The 19,347-nt window shown below is 39.0% G+C and overlaps 1 protein-coding gene across 3 annotated transcripts in view; it reads right to left on the bottom strand.

The window, feature by feature from the left end:
* MAST4 (microtubule associated serine/threonine kinase family member 4) overlaps window positions 1–19,347 on the bottom strand; it is a 303,723-nt gene that overhangs the window by 201,003 nt on the left and 83,373 nt on the right. The window lies entirely within an intron of this gene.

Consider the following 19,347-nt stretch of genomic DNA (forward strand, 5'->3'; position numbering starts at 1 on the left):
CCCGCGCGGCCGAGGTGCCCCAGCCCCGCCTCGGCCGGTCGCCCCGCGGCGCAGCCAGGTCTCGCCCGGCTCGACCCGACCCGGCCCGGCCCGGCGGAGAAGAGGACGGGGCGCGCCGCCCCCGCCGCCGGGCCCGGCCCGCTCTCCGGCACCGCCTGGCTGCCAGCCCGCCCCGGAGCTCCGCGTCGCGGGCCGGTGTCACTCACGGCGCTATTAGCACCGGATCAAAATACGCTGAGGTAAAAATCGCTTAAATGCAGTCATTAGGCGGAGCGTTAACGCGCGGCGCGCGGATGAGCCGGCAGAAAACAACATTCCCATCATGTGCAATTTCAGAGTCTGTTTCAGCTTGTTTACCTTGCTCCGTCTCATTTTCTTTCAATTCAGGACAGGCAAGAGATGAATAGTAAGTTTTCGTTCGCTTTGCAAAGCGCGGCGGTACCGAGAGGCTACAGCAGCCCCTGGTGAGAGGTTACCCCTACGGGATCGATCTCCCACGTGAAGCTGCCGAGAAATCGCGGAGAGAGGACGGACTGCCTCAGGGGTGCGGGAAACCGCAGCCGCCAGGTCAGGCGGTGACCTTGGGGACGTCGCCCAAGCGCCTCGCATCAGCTCAGCTGACCTGACTGAAGCAAGGAAAACCTCTCTGCCAAAAACCAGCTGCTGAATCAAAACCGGTTACGTCTCAAAACACAGATTCTAAGGAGGAAAAAGGTATTGGACTTCTCTTATCAGCCAAGGTGCTGGTTAAACAAATAATTGATTTTTTTTTTTTCCAAAAGCTGTCATCACAGTATTAGCTTTTCACTCATTAACAGTTTAAGATGAGGATTATGACAATCACACCCTCAAATCTAGTATGAAAAAAAATATTGATTTCCTGTCAGGTTGCATCATTTTGAGAAGCGGTCCATGTACATTCCATAGTAGTAAAACCTGCTAGGGGCAAAAGCGTTTAGAACAAAAAATGAAGGACTGCTGAAAGGATAATGCTGAGCAGTAACAGCTTATCTGAAGAACAGAAAAAGAAACGGCTGCTGTATTTGCCCCCCGCCCCCTGCTTTTCTTCACATGACTGAAATGCATTAACGCTATTGTTTTATACTCTCTACAATAAAAGAAAATTTCAGCACTCTTGCTAAGCTACATTTCGCTGAAACCTCCAACTATATTATTTTTAAAAAGTCTGTTTTTATCAGAGTTATACAGTGACATCAACTGGACATGTTTCTCATTCCCCATACCCCTGTGTCTCCAGCTCCAAACACATCCATACCGTCAAGTCAATGGCTTAAACTGAGACGCTACCAATTTCAGCTACAGGATCAGAGCTGTATTTCAGTTCAGAAAGAAGGGAGAAGCTTGTACTGACCAAAACTCCAGTTCCACAAGAGACAGACAAGAAAAATCAAACACACTGATAGATTTAGAGATTTGTAGGCCAGGAGGGAACACTGCAACCGTCAAGTCTGACCTCTGTTACAAAGGCTACTCAACTCTAATACTAATTTATTTTCGAAGTATATCATCTCCTTAAACAGCATGCTGAACCTGAATTAAAAGTTTTCCACTTAACATAATCAAACTGAAAAACTGACTAGATCCCTCACCTCTGTGAAACAAAGGGAAAACAGAGTAACATTAAGGATATATAGGTATATCCTTTGGGTTCCTCTCAACGTTCCTCTTTTCCCATTTCCATTACAAAATGTCAACACTTCAAAACTTTCTTCCAATCATTCACATCCATGTGCCCTCACATCCTACTGTTTCTGTATTTCTCTATTTCCAAAGAAGACACAGAGAAATGAATCACAATTTAAATGCTGCTGTTATGCTTCCAGTGAGGACAGTAAAACGAATTTGAGGCAATAGCTGAAGACTGACAAATGTCAAGAGTGAGATGCAAAACCTTACCATTTGTCTCATGACACACCACAGGTTTCAGCTGCAAGGCCATTTGCATTTATACATATTTAGATATACAATATACATATACAATATAAATACACATACTATCTAAATACATATTTACACAAGTTTTATTTTAATCACTGAAATACAAAACCTCCCAGTGCACAATTTATCCGTTCCTTTAAAAGTAAATAGTACTGAAGTGTAGTTGGTTTTGTTCCAACAACCATTTTGGCATACATGTATGAATTAAAAGTGTTCTGTCCCATCTAGCTGAGAGGTCTGTAAGGCATAACAAATTCTATAAATTCATTACTTGAACAACAAGAGCACAAAAAAATCCTATCAGTAACATATCACTGACAGGCACAGGTGCAAACAGTCCACAACCTAACAAACCACCTCCAGTATCACAGAAGTTATAATAGTGTACACGGACAACCTACAGAAACCATTATAAACAGGGAAAGCGAAGACACCACCAGCATGAAGAAACTTCCCAACTACAGACAAACAGGGTGCAAGTACTACTGTGTTCTGCGAGAAGCTAAAGATCATTGGTACTGCTACCTAAGCAATACTGGAAGGCAGGAGAATGAAACAAAGAGAAGACTGCCTTCCAGTGGAAGACGAGATTAATCCCAAGTAGAGAAGTACAAAACTACCTTTCAATGGAAAGTGCATTCACTGCCAGTTCTAAAAGTGGCATCTTCCTAAGCCTATGATTCAATTTATAAAGACCTATCAGAAGATACTGAAAGGCAGAGGTTTGCAACTAAGAAGGCAAGCATCAACTGAGTTTTCTCCCAGTGCATCTTCTTAGATATTACCAAAGGTGCATCGATATGTTTAAAATAGCATAAAGCCTGCTATTTTTGTCTGGAAGCTTTAATTACTTTGCAGCTAATTATTTCAGTAATATTAACTATAAAAAGCATGGCAGACAAGATCATGGTATTGAAAAAGTTGTGGTTTAGAAGGAAAATCATTAAGTATAAACAAGCTTTCTGGAACTTTGTAGCAATACTCTCCTTATATACACATGAAATTCAGCGAACTGCCTCACAGATTCCCTCACATCACTTGCAGTAGAAAGGCACACTTCAGTTGTACACACCCCACAAAACAGCACACATATACAGAATATGTAGAAGGAAACTTCATTTTTTTTTCCCTGCAAAATTATTTTAAGATGGATGATAAATAACCTCAACTTTTTCCAAAATCTTTCTCCCCTGCATTTGACCTGATTAAATATGACAGATGTTTCAGAATTTAGATACATGCCCCTAAGTACTTGTTTATTTAAAGCTGAAAAGAAAGGCGGTAGCAGCATTTTCAGGACAATTACACAAATTCAGAAAGTTTATTTGCTCATTCAACTTATTTTTTTGCATTAATCATATTGCTTCACTTAGAATATTGAGTGACAGAACTAAGAGAATTTAGAAGTTACTGTGATTACTGAAATCACCCAATTAAAAGATAAAACCTGGATATGTGCAAATATATATGAATATGTAATTGCAGTTTTACAATGTAGATTTTTTTTTTTTTTATGCATATCTGTAGCCCATGTGTGGCTGCCACTTTCATACTACACATGGTGGCAGCATGTGATAAATAGTATATTTTATGCACCGTGGAACAACTCACTTGTACTCTGCCCTCTAAATCTATCTCTGTCAGAGCTATTTCCTATACCTTAAATACTCTACAGCATCAAATCACCATCACTGAGTTTTTAAAATAATTCTTTTCTTCCCAAATGTGAAAAATCTGATGCTTAGAGTAGCTAACAAGCAACGCAATAATTGCCTTACATTCTGATAACCTGTAATCCAAAAGAATAGGAACTGGTTTTCCCCAGCACTAGTAAAAAGGGAGCTTTTCATATTTTTATCCACTGATAAGCTATTCAAGCAACTGTTGGCAGAAAAAATAAAATATTTTAAGTGCCATATTTTCAGAAGTCCAGGTAAGTGGACACACTGTAAGACAGATACCTGTTTTTAAAAGTACAGGAATGGAAAAATAGGGAAGTGTTTAACACTAATTCCTACGCAGCCCTCCTCTAAGCACATTACAGAAGAGAGAAACAACTGCAGCACACCGGGGTGTGCCCTGCTCGATGTTGTAAATACAATGGTTTTGAAAAAAAACTCATGCAAACACTGCTTTTGCATGATGAAAACGGCAAATGGAAGCAGCGCAAGTTAACTTGCCAACCACATGTATGTGCATACAGCACGCACACACACAAAAATTCATGCATCAAACAAGACCTAACCTCTGTAGCCAAGTTAGAAATCTTCATCCATGTCTTTTTCCATATACTGTTGACTTCACATCACTGCAAGTCAATACACAATTGATATTTTATCATTCTAATCACCCAAGTTCAAGCTTTAAGAACAAGTTTCCAGTTTCTAGAAGTCTCCTGTCAGCAGAATTGTGGCAACATGTGATGCTGGATAAGGCGATAAAGGCTAATACACGACTAATAGAAAAAGAAGGTATAGGAGACAGCTTTTAAAAATGTTATTACTGAATTACAGCACTGAAGAAAGATGGGAGGAAAATGTAGTTCTCTCTTTACCCTCACACACACACACGCACAGCCCTGTAAAAAAAAAAAACAAAAAACAAAAAACACAAAACCCACAAAAACCAAACCACCTAGCAGCACTGAAAAGGAGACCAAATCACAGTGAAGAAATTTATATTCCTTGTAACTGGTATCCCACCAACTCCCAGGCAGCAACTGTCTTACCACACCATCAAAACAGCTGAACCATGGCCTACACATTATTTTTTGTTGGTTTACTTTTGCCGAACAGCAGCTCCCAGCTGAGCTGCTTTGCTGAGTGTTAAGGTTACTGTCCTAGAACACTCAATTGCAGTTCACATAACAAACTACTGTTTCTCTCAGCAACACTGCACAGTCCTAGTTTATTCTCATTTCAAATTTCGAAGCTTTCATACCTTTTAAGATGACTTTGGATTCTAGAATGAAAAAGCTTAAATAAGGCGATTTTTCTAACTAGAAATGCTTCTTAAATATTTACTTTGCATGCATTTCCATACCTCTCTTTTTCAAGTTTCTCAGTGCAATAAGATTAACCTAATCAGGCAAAGTATAAGTATATTTTTAAAGTTGCAAAGGAAAACTGCATCAGGCTAGCTACAAAATTTAACAAAAGCAAAGCCAAAACATCACAGTATGGACCATACTGGCATATGGCAAAAAGGCTTTTTATTCTAAAACTGAAATCCCAAGGGTGCATCAAGTTCAAATCTACCTAGAGCCTTCAAGTTCAATGAGCTTGTTGTCTTAGAGAAAGACTTTTAATCTGATCTCAGTGTGAAGCACAAACATCCTACCAGATTCTCAACACAGTTTATACAATGCATAGCAATGATGGACCATTCAAAATATAATGTTACTGTCTCACCACAAATGCAAAGGCTCACCTAAAAGTAGCAGAGATCCGTGATATCCAAGCTTCAGTGTCCCAATAGTTCATCTTCCTCACTACACATTGGAATAACTAAAAGCTTTCTATTCAACAGGGGTATTTGGTGCTGCAAGTAGTGGTTCAGGCTGTAGCGCAAAGAAGTACATCCAGTAGTATTCATTATAACCTGCTCACCATCCAAAGAAATAGTGTTTCTCTCTCCTTGCAATCTAAAGGCAAACATCAGGTTTAAAACAAAACAGAAAACACAGACATACAGAAACCTCATCTCAAACAAAAGAAGTTTGTCACATGTATGTTCTTGATCACAAAGGAAATTTATTTCATCCATGCAACCATGGAGACCTGCAAACCCGAAAGAATATCAACTCTTCTAGGAATGATATTTCAGAGCTGACGCTTTAAAGCCTTTCAGAGCCTATGGCAGTGTAGCTTCCTATCCACTATGACTGAAATGTGAATCAAATTCTGGCAACATCTTTGACCATCTCCCAGAGGTGGATCCTACTTTGATTGTTTCTTCTCAAGACACACCGTACCTCTCAAAGTTTTCAAAAACTGTATATTGAAGCCTTTTGAAGTTACTTATAAGCATAAACTCTCAAGGGAAGATGACGTTACAATTCCACAAAGAAGCCTAGAGTTATCTTTCTGAATGGTCATAACAGGAATTGAGCCACCTTTACATGCCACACCAAAATAATCATACCCTGCATATGAGTAAGAAATTGTAAGACAGAGTTCACATTTCTGTTCTGTAACATTCTGAAAACAGTTTGTGTTTCCAAAGGAATTTACTCACAGTGTTTTACACTGAATTTCAAACACCCTACACAGAGACATTTTTGTCTATTTCACACACACATACACAAAAAAAAATCTGTAAAAAGAGTTGTATCACCCAAAACTTTTCAACCCTCCTGTACATACATATATCCACACCAAACCTTCCATACTGTCACTCCACAATCCTGTGGGACAAAGTGATTTCATCAGAAGTCATAATGGATACCAGATCATTATCAAGCGAAGTTACAGAAGCATGAAAGCCAAAGCCATGCATCATGTTGAGAGCTGGAAGATGTGCATGTATTTCTTTTACCAGTTTGAAGAAGTCAATGTGGACATGAATCCAAATGAAGATTCTTTGAAGAATTTTATACAGATCAAGGCCTAGCTATCTTCCAGAAATCAGAAACTAACGGTATTGCTACCTGCTATAACCTTCCCCAAAAGTTTTTAGTGCAGTGCTTTTATCATTTTCTGATGAAAAAAAAGGCTATGGAAACATACTGTCCATCTGCCCCTTGATCCTTCCAGTTCTAAAAGCTCTGTTGCTCTGTGAAGTGTCACTAAAATCAGCTACAGCATTGGAAGTGAGACATTTCAACTAAATTAGCAGCCAAAATTGACAGACCTGCACCTCATGTTGTCACTGAGATAATGGCAGCTGTAATGCACCTGAAGATGCAAATACCTTTTTAGTCTGTATGTACAGACTAGCGGACAGAACTGTAGCTCTACAATATATACAGCAAGAATTTCCTCTTACACAACCATAGGAAGGCTTGTTCGTTTCATTATTACCAGGAAAGCATATTTAAAATATTCAGTCAGTGAGGGAATATAGGCCAGCTTTATCACAAACTATCTGAACAGGGTAATCAGAATCCACCACCTAGTTTTCATGATTTATTTTCCAAGGTCTCATTTACCCATAGAAGCTACGCAGTGGTATCATATGTACTTGCACATTCCTTTAGGAAACAGGGAAAGCAATTCTCCCATTTTAGAGTGTTAGGAGCTAAAAGTGCCTTGTTTAAAATTATGAGATTGACAGAGACAATTCATTAATAATTACGTACGAAGATACATTTAAATTCTGAGAAACTAATGCATATAACAGAATCAAGTAACATCCATAACATCATCATTAACTACTTATAAGGCATAATACTTCATGTACAGTTTTAGACACTGTGAACAATATGCATTTTAATATTCAAAGTGTAAAGGTTACAGTATTTCATCTACACAGTCATTTATGCCTATATATGTATACATTTGCCTAATGTCCCTTTTAAGAGCTTAGAAAAAGTACAGAATAAATGCTCCATGCGAAATCAACAGCTCCCTTTCAGGGCTCAACATGACCACCAGTACCCCTCAGGAAAAGAAAATGGACATGCTTCACCAACTCAGTGTTCTCAAGGCACTGCTTCCTGTGAGTCCCCAGCTACAGCACTGAGAAGGCACTGCCGGCCTGACAACAAAATTCCGAGCTCTTAGCAGTATTTTCTTCATTATTACAATCCTACCCCTGCACACAGAGCAAAACACATCGCTCTTTTTACATCTGTTTCGTATTTCGGAAGTAAAGATTTCCAGGCAATCTACAGGGCATGGATTGACAGAGTGCTATTCAGTTTGTGTTCCCCTTCATCACATTTCACAAAAACAGGCCCAGACAACCCAGGCTGGTTTGCTATGTATCCAAGACAGCACTCCAGCTACGAGGTCCTTCTGAGCCCCTGTATATTATCATGAGCAGAAGGAAAGTAAAGACTCCTTAGTTAGCAAAACTAACTCTATTCTTCTAGATCTGATAAATCTACAGAAGTGCCAAACCACTGGTCAGTGTAGGGGTGCAACAATTTCTTACACATAAAGAAGTACAGTTGACTGTTTTTTAAAAATACTATTGGTTTCCTGATTATATCTTAAGGTTCTTGCAAATAAATTGCTTTTTCATACAAAAGCACATACACCTTGCCAAGAGTCTCTATATGAGTAGCCAAGAGAAAAGCATACCCATTCCATGGGTTTTCATGCACACACTGGATTTTCATGCCACCTGCCGGACAAAATTCTACTTGCACCAATCCATTTCTGGTTTAGGCATTCAGAGGGCTTAGGAAGGTAACAAATCAGTCACGAAAGTAACAGAAGAAAAATAACCGTTGCAGAAGCAGACTTTTCAAGTAAGTTTTAAACCTCCCTTTCAGTGACAGAACATTGGTTACAACAGACATTTCAACTTCAGTGATTTTGCCTTTTGCATCAAATAAGTGTGTTTCTTATAGAAGCAAAAAGCATAGATGAATCACCAATCCGACCAAGACTGCAAGCCTTCTGATCTTCCAAGTTTTCCATAATAATACAATAGCATAAGAGAAATTTATTTCTGAAAGCACAGGCACATCATGGGTACAGCTGGTTTCTCTCATAGTTCTCTTTTCAACAAGAAGTGAGAAATTACATACATACCAATAACCTTTTTTAAAAAGTTCAACTACTTGTGATTTTTACTTGTGATTTACAAAATTTTTTTCTTCTTCTTTTTCTCCTTTTATCAATGGAATTTTTCTTCTTTCCGAAGTTTGGCCCTGTTTCGGCCCTGTTTTTCACAAGATTCTGATCTTGTTTTTCACAAGACTCAGGGCCTATTGTTTTGTCCGCTGGACCAGGTGGTCTCTCAGCAACGCATACCTCACTAACGACTATGCCCTTGAATAAGAACACCACTGATAAAAGAGAAACATCCGTCCCCGGAAACTACCACAAGAGGGTCTTGCTTGTTTGTACTGATGATATGCGTGATCTAGACAAGGACAACGCATCAGTGAACAATACCTTGAGGAAAAACATCCCTGAAAATCTGTAAGATAATTAATTTAGTTTATATTTTTCATTTTAGAGTACACAGCATAACAATAAATAATTACTATGCATTTTCAGAAGGTATGTAACCGTAAAGTGTATATAAACTATTGCGAAACAAGGAAGTGTGTAGCTTTGTGGAATTTCCACCTAGCACCCTTCTCTGTGCACTTTTGAAATAAATAAATATCTCGGCTCTGCGTGTATGATTGGCTTATTGCACACTGGGTACCAGACCCAGCTTGTGGGATAGTTGTCTCGTTATTTCCCTGAGGAATGCCAAACAACAAACATACCAAGAGTTACACCATTTTAAATCTGAAAGTTTTCAGTTCCACATATCTAGCTATGTTTTCAGACAACAAACAAAAAAAATCCTGAGTTGAGGCATTTTCTAACAATCAGCTCAGTGGAATATTTTAGATTCCACATGTGGGAAAGGAAGCAAATTCTTAAAAAATTCTCATGGTAAAAGAGTAACAATAGCAATTACATTCAGAATAATCCCTCCTAGATACTTTGAAGTTTCGTTCTTATGTGAAAACACTAATAGGCAAGCTGCATTCCAATCATAATTATTAAATTTCGGAAGGGTTTAAGTTCTTATTTTATTTTTAAATCACTCTGAACATTGACACATCTAGCCTTCTTTGTTTTCATGCCCCATTTCCTTTTTTAGAAGCATTCAATCTCAACATTTGCAATAATGCAGTATTTTCTCAATGAGATAACACATTAACACACTTTCACGTAAGGAAGTATAATTCTTCTGAATGTGTTTTGGCTGTTCCTTCCACTATAAGATTCAACACTTCCCACTACATGGCCATTCTTTTTCACAAGAGCACCCTCCTGCAATAGATAGCAGTAGTTAAGCGCTTCAACATCCAAATTAATTCAGAAGGTAGTTCACCTTGCCAAAGTCTTGCCTCCCCATGGACCTAAGATCCATTACAAACCAGAGAAACTACAAAGTTTGTAGTAAAAAGGAATGCTCTCCTACTGATCACTAGTTTTAATTTGTTCTACATTTGACAAGAGCAGCACGTATAACAAGCATACCAAGAAACATTTATTCATAGTTACAGGTTTCTGGAAAAGCAACATCATGCTAGGGAAGTTTGTTCAGGACATGCTTTTACTGGCCACAAAATTAATGAAATACACTGAGATCCAACTCCAACTTCAGTTGTAGGTTAGTTTTCTTAGTTAACTTGAGCTTACTCTCCTTCTTCCCTTATTTACAGGAGGCAATCTCATAATTCAACTTTATTTCTTAATACTGACCTTCAAGCTTTTTCAAATAGTCAACAAAGAGAACTAGAAATCCGTGATCTGCCAAGTGTGTATCACTACCGAGTTATTCCATGCATGGCAAAGCCAATCATAATTTTCTAATTTAACTGACCACATACTGAGTATCTTCCACTGCACCACATAATTGCAGATATCCAGCAATGATCAAGAGGTTAAATGCATTCATGAGAGAGTAGCAGTTAACCAATCTCCTGCTGATTACTGCATCTGTGGTGGGTTGACCCTGGCCAGATGCCAGGTGCCCACCAAAGCCACTCTATCACTCCCCCTCCTCAACTGGACAGGGAAGAGGAAAAAAAATAATATAACAGGCTTGTGGAGTTGAGATAAGGACAGGGAGATCACCCAACATTAACTGTCATGGGCAAAACAGACACGACTTCAGGAAAAAGTAATTAATTACCAATTAACTCAGAGAGAAGTAATGAGAAATAAAACCAAATCTTAAAACACCTTCCTCCCACCCCTCCCTTCTTTCCCAGACTTAACTTTGATCCTGATTTTTCTCACTCCTGCCCCCCAGCAGGACAGGGAGGGAAGAGGGAATGGGTGTTGGGGTCAGTTCATCACACTGTTGTTTTCTGCCGCTCCTTCCTCCTCAGGGGGAGGACTCCTCACACGTTTCCCCTGCTCCAATGTGGGGTCCCTCTCACGGAAGAAAGTCCTCCATGAGTTCTCCAGCGTGAGTCTTCCCACAGGTTCAGTCCTTCATGAACTGCTCCAGCGTGGGTCTCCTCCATGGGGTGCAGTCCTTCAGGAACCAACTGCTCCAGCCTGAGCCCCCCTCATGGGGTCACCAGCAGCAAACCTGCTCCAGCGTGGGCTTCTCTCTCTCCATGGGCCACAGGTCCTGCCAGGAGCCTGCTCCGGTGCAGCCTTCCCACGGGGTCACAGCTTCCTTCAGGCATCCACCTACCCCGGCGTGGGGGCCCTCCACGGGGTGTAGGCAGTCATCTGCTCCACCGCCCATGGCTGCAGGGGGACAGCCTGCCTCACCGTGGTCTTCACCACAGGCCGCAGGGGAATCGCTGCTCCGGCACCTGGAGCATCTCCTCCCCCTCCTTCTGCACTGACCTGGGTGTCCACAGGATGTTTCTCTCACCTATTCTCACTCCTCTCACTCGCTGCAATTACTGCTGCGCAATAACTTTTTCACTCTCTTAAATACGTTATCACAGAGGCGAAAAACGCTGTCGCTGATGGGCTCGGCCTTGGCCAGCGGCGGGTCCATCTCAAAGGCCAAACTGTGGCAGTCAACACACTTAAAAGTTTTAAGTCAGTAAAACTGCACCTGCTTTTAAACCTAGAAATGTTAAAAGAGATTAGAGGTAGCAGTGCATCATCAACATTAAGCAGGCTCTGCAGTATGGTCTCAAATTGAAAATTGCCTGCAGAAAAATCCTTGCTATATACTTTTGCTTGTTTGGAACTAAGAAAAATCAAAGAGGAGGAACTTGCGTTCCCACCAGAGAGATCTCCATAAACGACATTTCCTCTCCCCACTTCAATGCCTGTAAGTCATCAGTGTCATTCAACTCAGTTTGAGTCTCTTTGTTTTGAGAGTTACAGCCATCATCAGAACCATGGGAGTACTTCAGCTTGTGGGATGAGAGTTATTGTTCCCACTCTGTCTGCTTCCATCCTCTGCTACATTACAATCACTTTCCAAGTACCATAGGCGTGAGAACATGTTGACACACACAGAGGAAAACAAAAATGTTACTTCATCAATTTAAAAACATACTCTGTCTATAAATCCTTTACGGGTATGATCCACAGAAAAAAAAAAAAAAAAAAAAAAAAAAAAGAGCAGAAAGGAATATACCTCATCAGCTTCTAAGCAAAGTCCTCCATTTTAGGCCAAACTTCACCACAAACTTTTAAGAGTTTCAGTATTTGCACTGTTGACTGAAACTGCCACAGCAGAAATAAAAAGTTTTCTACAGGGATAATTACTCTCAAGCAGGAAAAAAATTATTTCTACAATGCTCAAGATTAAGTTTCTTGACAATATATAGTTTCACTATTAAAATTCAGATCAGTGGAGCAGTACCTTATCCTCTACAGCATTATTTTTTTTAATTAATCATCTCATCCTAATTATGCATAGGTACCACATTCCTAAGACTGCTACGAATAGTCAGAGAGGTTGTATCTGCCCCATAAGAACCTCAAATAACACCCCAACCTACTGCTACCCACTTAGGCAACACAGGGAGCACTCACTTTGAGGTTATCAACACCTCTTACTATGCCTTCATATCCTGAATGCAGACAGAAGTGTAGACAATTATTTTCTTACACTTTATCTGCCTACTTTATCTGATTTATTTTAAAGTTAGAGCTGGGAGTGACATTTGTTTAAAATTTTATCACATACTTCCAAGAGTGGACATCAGGCCATTAACAGCAAATTTGTACATCAGCACACAGTTCTGAAGGACAGGAGAACCTCCTTGCAACTTGCTATTAAATATTTTCTCGTTAAATGTTCAAAACTATAGATGAATCAGTGTTTGACTTAATGTGTTAACTGACTAGACAACAAAATCACAGTAGTCAGTTTTCTTCTGCTTTTTGTGATAGGGACCAGAAGACAGCATTGTAGCTAAATTTTCCCAAATCCATCCCCATGCCAGTCATTTTTCCAGTCTCTTCCTGCTCTCCATGTCCTTTTTACCCTCTTTATCCCCATCCCCTTTCCACCCCTATAAATCCTTTAAGGGGTTGCAGAAGCTTTTGATCTAAGGCCAGAAAAGTCCATCACTATATTCCTGAGTTTTATTCCTGGTTAATCCCAGATTATAACATTTTATTCAGTTATCCTCTAAGCAAAGTCCAATAACAAGCTGAGAAAGCTTGTATTCCCAGAAAGGCATCTAAACTTCAAACACTATAAATGATTACACGTGAATTTCTTCTGACTGTATAGTTCATTGCCAAAGCTCCATCACTCCCTTGTTTCTCATGTGGCTGATGTTAAGAGCATGAACGTTCATGGACTCACTTTTCTAACTCTTTCCATTTTTTTCTTTTTAAGATATACTGGCAACACAATTCTAGATGACATTTTAAGATAACCATCACTAACATCACAAATATCACAGCAGACAGGCAGAATAAGCCCTTATTCAGAGTCACTGCTAAAATATAAAGCACCAGTTTTAGGGGTGAAGCACTGTATTTAACCTAGCTTACTGATCTCACTGTGTAGGTCCTGCAGACCAAATAAAAATCTAAAAGAATAAAGCATGCTCAGCGGACAACACAGGCTAAAGAAGGTAATTTTAACAGCCCTAGCTTCTTCGTTGCCTAGAAGCAGAAAATGGTCCTAGTGAGCCTTTCCAATGTTCAGGGAAAGTGTCTCATGAGGGAGGAAGGTCATTATATGGGATACCTGGAAAAAAAGAAATACGGTGTTCATGCAGAAGGTAGGGACATATTGCTAGCACCTACACACATCTGATCTCTTCTAGTTTTGTATCATTAAAAGGATACAGAAGAGGATTATACCTACATTCAGCTTTAATAAACTGTGCAAAGTACTTACAGTAACATCTCCTTTCAGTTCTAGAATATGCTCAAATACATCGCATTAGCTGGAAGCTAACTGAGGCTGATGGGAGGAAACCTACTTCAACACAAAGTGGGTACGTTTGGAATATACGGTGGATAAGCTTGCAAGACTTTTTAACCCAGCTCAGTCTTCTATGAGAGATTATTATCGTACCTACTTTTCCCACTATTCTTTAACTAATGATACTCTGCAGCATGAGATGTGTTCTCAATTCTGAGAAATAGAAAGCTTTCCTTGGGAGGAGAATGAAAAACACTGGCCATCACCACTGCTGGATTTCATCCACCAAGAGTGAGCAAGAAAAGCATCAGAATTAATAAAAGTACTAGTTTTAATCAGACAGTTTAGGAAATGAGTCAAACACCTATAACTCTGTCAAGCAACTGAATCTACCAATGTGTTTTAAACCAAAATGTGCAGTGACTAACGTTAAAACAATTATATAGACAAATCGAGATATATCTGTATTTGTGAAACAGAGCACCCAGTCAACAACTTCTTGCATCAGTTTGTCAGAAAGCACTACAGTTTCATGGCTCCGGACCAGGTCTACTCCAGCCTTTTGCTGTGTACAAATACTGAGTATAAAGGAGTGCTTATGAACATGGATGTTCATTTCCCTCTCTCTACTACTAAATTAGAATTAACTACTGAATTAGAACTGCAATTAAGAATTTGTTAGAAGGCAAATACAGACAAAGAAATATGAATGCAAATACATATTCATGGATAAGGAGTTACTGAAATAAAATACAGAAGGGAAAACAACTCTCTAGTCTTAAAAGCTAGAAGCAATTCAAGCACAGAAAACCCGCTACCGTTACTTGGCAATTTAGCTTTTTCACAGGAATAAATACTTTCCATTTTAAAAAGATTCCCAGTGACTAGTGTTAGATGTTGAGCTAGTTTTAAGTTAAACAAGAATACGGTATTCAAATCTGTACAACAGCTTAGCATTCAAACAACTTCCTCAGTTCAGACTTAGTATTTATGAAATCTAGCTAACTATTCTGGGGAGATTTTACAGACAGACCCAAGATTAGCTACTTCTGCAATTTCTATTATATCTCCCTTGTGTTTCTCACAAGTGTCATTCTTGTATATGCTCATTAACTTGCAGAGTATTAAATTGCTGCTCACAGACACAACCAACAATCTTAGGCACTGAACACCTGAATCCTTGGACAGAAAGAGCTAAATTTAAAGCAACCCAAGTTTCAGATGCAGGTTCCTCTTCCTCTCTAATAAGTTCATTTAAAAATAAATTCAGTTATGCCTGATAGTCATTAGATAAAACCGAACACAGACAATTAATGATTTGAAAAATTCCGTACAATTCCAAAATAAAGCATTTAAATTCAGGCCTTTTTTTAATTATGTGGTTTGCCCAAGCACAATTGATACTGTCAATCACTTATCTAACCAATTAGTATTTCTAAAGAATGTATTTTGTTTGTTTGCAATCATTTATTATCTAAGCTATAATTTTGCAGCTTCTCAGGCAACAAATGGCTGTCTTGCATCTGGGGAATAAAACACACAGAAGGGTGTTGGTATGCTGTTTGAATACGTGCAATTACTGGTAGTTACATTCTAATTAGCATAATTAGTTTTGAAACAGTTCTCATAATAACTGTCAACATTATGTCAATTTAGCTGAAGTTAATGGCATATTTAACAAAGACACACTTACTCATTTTCAGTATTATGCTATTTAAAAGAAAGAAGGAGTTTGCTTTCTGAAGAAGTAAAATCGCTTTTCATAGACAGTGAACTTTTCTTATTTTGTTTCCTTTCAGCAATCCATCTTATAAAACAGCACTTTATATAATTACCACCCTCCAGCTTCCATAAAACTATTCTTACAAATTAACACTGATAAAGTGGCAATAAAAACCAAGTATACAAAAGTACATATGCTTGCCAATTCAGTCTTCTGCTGTTTTGGGGAAGGCAACAATATATTGGCAGTTGTGGGGGAGAGGGAGAAGTTGGAAAAAAAAAAAAACAAGACGTAAACCTTGAGAAAACTAAAGAGGTAAACAGCATGCTAAAAAATAGCAAATGTTTCTAGTCACATCTAGACAAAACATCCCTTCACTGCTTACAAGGAAAGGGCATAAGCCATTCATAAAGACCAGGTTTAACATTTTTCCACTTGTGATAAGTTACTACATGCTGTTTACAAGCAAACATGTTCCATTATTAAAGCAAGTAAAAATTTAGTCATTTCACTGGCATCTTTCAAGTTTCCAAGAAGAAACAACATGCCTTTCAGGGTCTGCTTAACTTCATACCACAAATATTCATCTTCCACGACAGAAGGAACAGCCAACCTATGCTCAGTACTTGCCATAAAAAAACCCCACAAACAACAAAAACAAACAGAACAGGAGTTTGATATTAGTCCATGACGAAGACAAAGCAAATCTACAGAAGTTTTACCCAATTACTTTGGACAAATTCTTTTCCTTTCATCTACACATTTACTGTCATGTCTCATAAAGGCACCTTACATTCAGGTTTCTACTGGTTTTATGTATGAAGCTATCCAGAAAAAGTTAAAATCAAGAACTTCATTCCATCCATGGCACTCAGACAAAGTAACTCTCAGCCTATAAAATGGTAATTGCTCAGACAGTTTCAGATGCACAATTTTAAGCGCATCAGTGTATTACAATGAAATATTAACATAAATGGCTTTATTTCTGTTTATTTTGAACTACCTTCCCAAAATTCTGCTTGCAGTAATAAAAATGGAGAAGTCAAAACAGTAAGTAGCAATGGTACTTGTAAACACTAGTAGAGTGGCAGGAACAGGAAGAATCAGTCTCAAACTTTGGACACTGAAAGTGACAGCAACTCAAGTTAACTCACAAACCACTTCAGTAGAAAAGAAGCACTCTCAGGGGCCAATTCATCCTACCCTGAAACAGATGCCTGCAATCAGGCAAGATGACCGTCAGCCTATAGGGCAAGGAAGGTCAGATAAGCTAGCTCTACCACAGTTTACCTACACTCCCCCAAAACTCAGCATTAAGCCACACACTCTGAACTGCCTTACAGAACCACTGACTACGGAGAGGAAGAGGCTGACCAGACCAATACTTGACCTGCAAGAACATCCTAAAGTAGAACTGCTCCACACCTCAGCTTCACCTGTCTATTTAGTGTTGCAGACATTCTGTGTCATTTTCTTAATGTTTCTAAGTCCAGTGTCTGCTCGACTGCCACAGAATGTCCACAGAATGCTCCTGCCAGAAGTGGAAGAGTAATAAGACTACCACTTAGCTACCTCTGAATTAAGAGCCCCACAAACCCAATACACTGCCCACTCATTTGAAAATCAGCCTTCCCTATACAAGTTTTTAACCTGCTTATATGGTTCTATACAGAAACTGTATTTTTAAATTGTAGTCCAACTGCTTTTATTACAGGAGTGAATTATGCATAGCTACTGAACGCAATCTAAAGCAACACCTGCAGCCCATTTTTAATCTATATTCTATAACTCACTTAGAAAGCTGTAATTTCCCACAAAAAAGGATTTTCATCTGTGACAAGTAATCAATCTAGGGAAGTTTTTACAAATTATTGACAGAAAAAGGGAAAAGTAAGTCTTTTGTACTCCATTTGCAATGCCACTAAACACTAATATCTATCTTTGAGCTGCTCACTTCTCATTCTTGTCTATATTGGCACATAATCACTGCTCACAGTCAGGTCCATATCAGCTGGGTATCATCCCCAGTGAGAATGATCAGTCCTAGCAGGGGAACTAATAACAGGCTAATAATTTTTCAGATGAGTGAGACATTATATTTAAATTTATTTCAACTCTGTTCACAAGACTGTGAACAGCTACATGGAAATTCTTCATATAAATCTCTTCTACATAAGGCCAAACTCATTCCTAAATACAATTAAAAGCTCCCATTACTAGAGCATTACAACAGGCCTCAAACTCAACTCTGTCAAAGCACAGAACCACGATGAAAAAAAAAAAGGGGGGGGGGGGGGGGGGGAGGGGGAGTGAGCCCTAACTTATAGCCCCTTCTAAGCAAAGGCCAGAGCCTTTCACCAGTCTGTAAGCGACGTATTTGTCAAACGATGCTTGAAAAGAGCTCTGCCTACGTGACAATGTAACATTACCCTCCTCAGGAGGCAAGCCTGATCGGCAGTTCCAGATAAGAAATAAATACTTCCGAGAAAGCTGCATCTCCACCCCATGCACAATCTGCTCCCGTCTGCATAGGAGGCTCTCACCTGCTTTTGCACCAGCATGAAAGAAGCTGCAGTCAGGCACAGATACAAGATGCGGAGAGACAGGAAGGAAGAAGTCTGTGGCAGACAAACATGCCATAAAACTTGATAGATGATGAGTGAAAGGCCCTTAAGCAAGCATGGCTCACTGAATTTTTCATTAGTCTGTTATTTTATAACCATTTAAAATACTTCTTGAGAAAATGCTGCTGTATCTTCCTCTTCCTATAGCTTAAGCCATTACACCAAAACAAAAGCACAATGTTGCTAGTAGCATGACACCTAACAGTTGTGCAGAGAACCAAATAGCAACACAGCGGTTTTTAAATTTAGTTAATTTGGATCATCAGAAAAAATTATTTTTTAATTCCCAACTACAGAAAAGAAGGAAAAAATTGTACAGTTTTGATGCAATTTAAATTGATTTCTGACCATTCATCTGTACACATAATATATATGCCTCCTTCACAATGAACTGTTTCTCCTAACAAACTAGAAAACAAAAATACCAGGTTGATACTTAGTTCCCTGGAAAATATTAGGGCTCAATGCACAGAACTTCCAATAGAATCAGAATATTATTTGTAATAAGCTTGGAGGCAAATACACCACATCTGCCACAAAGAGCCACGAACAATTATCACCACTGCTAAGCGGAAACCATGATTAAATTTGTAAGTGCAGGTTTGTTGCACTTGAAGTGAAATACTACTTCGGATAAACTCATGGAGTAACCAGCCATCTACACACCAATATATGAAAAACTGGCATGGTGGTATTTGTTCAGCATTGTCTGATTATGGCCTTAAACTTTTTTTTACATTGCATAAAAAAAAAAAAAAAAAAAAGGCAAGTTTCCCCTAGAAAGTAGACACGGATCATCAAATAATAACCAGCCAAAAGGCAGAAGGGGTAGGGGGGAACATTAATAAAACTTTTCTGTTTTTTTATACAACATGAAATACATTCATTAAAGCAATTCTTTGAAGAAAAGTATAGTATATGGGGTCCTACATTAAATTGCAACATCTCATAAGATCTGAATATACAGAAGCACAAAACAGCATAGTGGATGCCTGACAACAAAAACCTGAAAGTTCAAGTGTATGGGGCATCTCTTCCCCTTTCTGTTCCCTT

Source organism: Leptosomus discolor, chromosome Z (assembly GCF_034619465.1).
Source record: "Leptosomus discolor isolate bLepDis1 chromosome Z, bLepDis1.hap2, whole genome shotgun sequence".
Taxonomy (NCBI): Eukaryota; Metazoa; Chordata; class Aves; order Leptosomiformes; family Leptosomidae; genus Leptosomus; species Leptosomus discolor.